This window comes from Pteropus vampyrus, unplaced genomic scaffold (genome assembly GCF_000151845.1).
Source record: "Pteropus vampyrus isolate Shadow unplaced genomic scaffold, Pvam_2.0 Scaffold64, whole genome shotgun sequence".
NCBI lineage: Eukaryota > Metazoa > Chordata > Mammalia > Chiroptera > Pteropodidae > Pteropus > Pteropus vampyrus.
The window spans coordinates 2,836,960-2,841,847 of record NW_011888845.1 but is presented as its reverse complement, the minus strand read 5'-3'; the positions used below and the strand labels follow the sequence as shown (position 1 = coordinate 2,841,847).

Sequence of the window (4,888 nt, the reverse complement as noted above, 5' to 3'; positions counted from 1 at the left end):
TGATACTAATATCCTTTTATAAATAATTAATATAATTTTGTATAGAATACTTCGGGAGATGGACGGTGTGGCAAGATGTTTTCAGTGTTCTATCACTTGGTACAATCATATGTTTAAGCAGATCTTTGAAAGATTCATTAAAAATTTCAGGCTTCAAACAAATAAAAATCTCTTTAGTCATAAAGCAAGGAGGACTAAGCCTTTTGACTTCTTGACATCTTTCCTAAAAATGGACTTTTATTTTTAGCATTAATTTTATTTTTAAAAAATATTTACTTAGCTATTCATATATTTAAGTTTCATAGACCTTAATATTAGGTCAAAATAGTAATTGTGATTTGATTACTAAATATTACATACGTTTAATATTTTCTTGTTTGTATCTCCTCCTACATCCTTGGAACAATTATCTTGGTAATAATTTTCTTAAGAGAATCATCAACTATTTCTACAAAATATTATCCATAATTTTGTTTATTAATATTTTAGTTGATGAACATATATTTCAGATACTATTTAGGAACTTAGAAAAGACTAGTAAACTAAAGAGATATAAGAATATCTCATACTACGGAGTAGAAGAAAGACATCAAGCAAATGATTAAAGTGAAATCTCTTATTAAATGTAATGAAACACATTTTTAAAGTCCTCCAATTATAAAAAAATAAAAGAGAGATAAGAAAAGAGAAAAAAAAAGAAAGAAAAAGATGAGTTTTATGAAAATTTTAATCTTCATTTTGTGAACCCTGAGAAGAAATACATCTGTCAAAATGGACTTCTCATGGGTAACTGGGACCAAAATTACAACCAGGGTTTAGTGGCTGTTGCTGGCAGAGGCCTTTCAAACTCCTGTACTATGCCCCTGCCTGTTTTACTCTCTGAGATGACCACTACAAGGAAGTTCCTGGTTTTGTCTTTCAACCAAGGGACTGAGACCTGCCCTGTCCAATCAGAACTGCACAAATTATATCCTTATTTGCATCTGTACTGACCAAACAGAACTACACCATTTATATCATTAGAACTGCATAATTTGGAAATCTCATTTGCATAAAATGGACCAAACTGAGAACTTGGGCAGAAACTTTCTCTATAAAAGATGTCTCCCCCTTTATGTTGGTGGAGCACACTTTCAGTTTCCACAAAAGGCTGTGTCTCCCTGGTTTGCAAATTGTCTGCTTGAAAGTTTTTCCTTTCTGTATTATTTTAGGAATTTTTGCTGATACTCTCATGTACCAGCAATAACTAGAAATGTAGTAAAATGACTAAAATTAGACTTAAACATTTTAGAAAGCGTGACTTGTCATAGAGATAAAATTTTAAATTTAATCTCCTTATTTTAAACAAATATTCTATGTCTAATAGAACGTTATTCCATATCTTTAAATTTGATATAACCAAAAATATTATGTTAAGATAGATCTATTTTTGGTTCACACATAATAATAATAAGTTAAAGAATAATAGCTTTCTCATCATCTAGCTAGAACATTTCACACCAAATCTCATTTATCAACCAAGACAGTAATAGAAGAAAATTAGTTTAGATCTTTACTCATAACTTTAAGGACTAATATATAACTTTATTATTGCAATTCTCTTCTGAGTAGACATTACATTAATGCAGTCCATTTGATTTAAACTTTAGTTGCCAAGTGTCTCATTCTAAACTACATAACTAGATCCCTTTATTCTCAATGCCTTTACATTCCTTTACTTGTTTCTGATGGGCTTTTGAATTAGTTCTGAGAAGAACTTCATTTGTTATAATATTAATGTTATTCTTAAATACAACAATTATGTTGTGTGTCACAAAATATTTAACTATCTTTAATTAAAAAATAAAAAGTTATTGCCCCTTTGTTGAAAATAATGGCAAAAGTTATAGCCAGAAAGTGGTGAGAAGGATCTTGATAATTTTTGCTGTTGTTGCTATGCTTTTAAATAAAATGGGAGTCATTGAAAGCCACTTATTTTGCTCTGAATGAAATTAAATTCTTACTGAAACAGTTCGTGGGATTTCTTCTCATAGTTTTTGTGACAATAGTGAAGTATGCACTAAAGAAAGAGAAAAAAAATACTGAATAGAATTCACACTTCAAAAGACACTGGAATTGTTTCAGGCCTGGGGAACTCTCTTAACTGGGAAATCATTTCTTAGTACCAAAAAATGAAATGTGATGAATTCTGTTAGAAGTCTCGAAAGTGGACACTATACTCTAGATCTTACTAATATTAATTTAAATGCACTCCAGGTTCAGCTTTTGACCCTGCTGCTTCTACAAGGCAGAAAATTAAAATAGCAGAGTAATATTTTCAATATTTATATATATTATATATATTTATATATTAAATAATTTTATTACTAGTGTTAAAGAGATAACCACAGGCCCAAAAAGTTGTCGCTTGCTGTGAAAGTTCATGATATCAAACCTAGATTTAATACCTAATCTAATTACAATTTCAGCCCCTCCCAGATATGCAATTTTAATCGACTAGTCTGGAATTTTCTGGTCAAGCACCAGTAATCTGTCACCTGTGCCTTTTTCATCCCTCATAGAAAGAAGAGGCAATCTGCATGATAAAAACCCTTCCCTTTGCCTCCACTCCCCACAAAAAGATGTCCCATCCCCAAAATAATTCTTTTTTTTTTTTTTTGTTAATAGCTCCTTTGCCCCATCCTTCTTTCTATAAAAACATTCTTTTTTGTACAACCCCTAGGAGTATCCATTTATTTGCTAGATGAGATGCTACTCAATTCATGAATAGCTTAATAAAGCCTATTAGATCTTCAAATATACTGGGTTAAATTCTGTTTTCTGTTTTTGTTTTTGTTTGTTTTGCTTTTTAAACTCAAGTAGTCTATTGTCTCCTTTCTCCTGTGGATGAAAAAAATTTTATAATAAGTAATGCCACAGGGTGATCTGGTCATAAATTCCTGACTGAGCAGATTGTGATGGGTAGTTAAATCGCAGGCATATAACTTTTTTTTTTTTTCTTATGCCTTCAACACCTGGTCTTCCTAGGTAGTCTCCTATCCAAGTACTAACCAGGCCCAACCCAGCTTAGCTTCCAAGATCAGACATCGGGCTTGTTCAGGGTGGCATGGCCATAGACTGTGGATCATGGACTGTGTCTCCACTGGGGCACGAACCCAGGACCTTCTGCCTGTAAAGCAGATATGCTAACCACTACACTATGAAACCACATCCACAGGCATACAACTTTTTAGCACAAGTTTATCTTTGCCTTAAGCAAGCCTTGTCCATTGTTTCTGTGCACTAAGGTTAATTTACCTTTGAAATAAATTATAATCACATTTAAGAAAGCAAGTGATCTTATTAACTATCCTATAATCCAATTACTGTCTTCATTTCTCCCACTTTCATGTAATCTTCCTTACATTCCCTCCTCAATTCCCAATGAGTGAAAAAAACTGCAAACTATCTCTTAAGAATTTGAGATCTTGCTTCCCAGAAGTGTCATCAGTTTGGCTCAAATAAAATTTTATAAAAATTCTCTACAAGTTTGGACTTTCTTACATTGACAGGTTATTCCATTTAGTTTTGTGTGAGTGCACTTCTATGATGTTCACTCAAGGACAAAATTCTAAGGACACATTTCTCCAAACACATTCCTGTCCTTAAGCAGAGTGTGACTGTATATATACAAGGGAGTATTATTCAGCCATTAGAAGGAAGGAAATCTTGCCATTTGCAACAATATAGATGTACCTTGAGGGTATTATGTTAAGTGAGTTAAGTCAGAGAAAGAAATACAGAGACTGTATGATATCTTTTATATGTGGAATCTAAAAAAACTGTACAGGTGAAAGAAGAGCCTAGAATGGTGGTTACCGAAGTCTGGGAGTAGGAGAATTGGGGAGATGTTTAAAGATGTAAACTTGCAACTAGTAGATAAATAATTCCTAGAGAGCTAATGCACAGCATAGAGATTATAGTCAACAAGATTATATTATAAACATCAAAATTGCTAGACCAAATCTTAATTCTGTAAAGGTGATAGAGATATTAACTAAAACTATGATAATAATCATATTGCAATGTATAAATGCATCAAAGCAACAGGGTGTACATCTTAAACTTATACAATTATACCTCAATAACACAAATAGAACAACAACAAAAAACACCTCTATGCTATTCCTCTGTACCGCCATCTTCTTTTATGGTTGTGTATTCTGACCTGCCTCAGGCTTCTCAATAAGCCTAGAATTAGTTCAAATGTTGCACAGCTTTTTCCTTGTCATCCTTAAATTTTCCCATATCTTATATCCAAACTATTAAGATCAGTTGAGCATCTAAAATTAGTGATGAGCTTTAATAACTTCAAATTTACTGTTAACGTGTTGCTATTAATTCGGCAATGGTTTCACAGAGTGGTTAAGAACACAGGCTCCGGGTCAAATTGTTTTGGTTTGAATTCTGACTTAGCCAGTTAATAGTGGTGAGATCTAGGGCAATCACTTATACTTGTTAGGCTTCAGTTCTCTCATCTTTGAAATGAGGGTAATAACACTTAATTCAAAAGATTTTTGAAGATTAAATGCAGTAATCCATGAAAAGTATTCTGTAAATCATAAGACTAATATGTAAGCATTTAACAATTTATGAGCGATCATTGTCAATTATTTTTCAATACACAATGACTAAAGCACTGAAGGAGAGAAATTTTCTATATCCTAATAATGACTAAATCTATAGATAACTTTATGTCCCTAATGTATATGAATTTGTTAACCAGAGTAATTTTTAGATATTGCACTTTTACTCATACAAATCCAACACTGAACATTAGTCATGCAATTGACTTTTGGAATTGATATAATAAAAACAATTATATTTTCACATAGATGAGAATTTTTTT

The 4,888-nt window shown here is 32.0% G+C and overlaps 1 pseudogene; it reads right to left on the bottom strand.

Annotated features, from left to right (window-relative positions):
- Nucleotides 1-3,002: 3,002 nt before the first annotated feature.
- Nucleotides 3,003-3,118, bottom strand: LOC111740522 (annotated as a pseudogene).
- Between the last annotated feature and the right edge of the window lie 1,770 nt (nucleotides 3,119-4,888).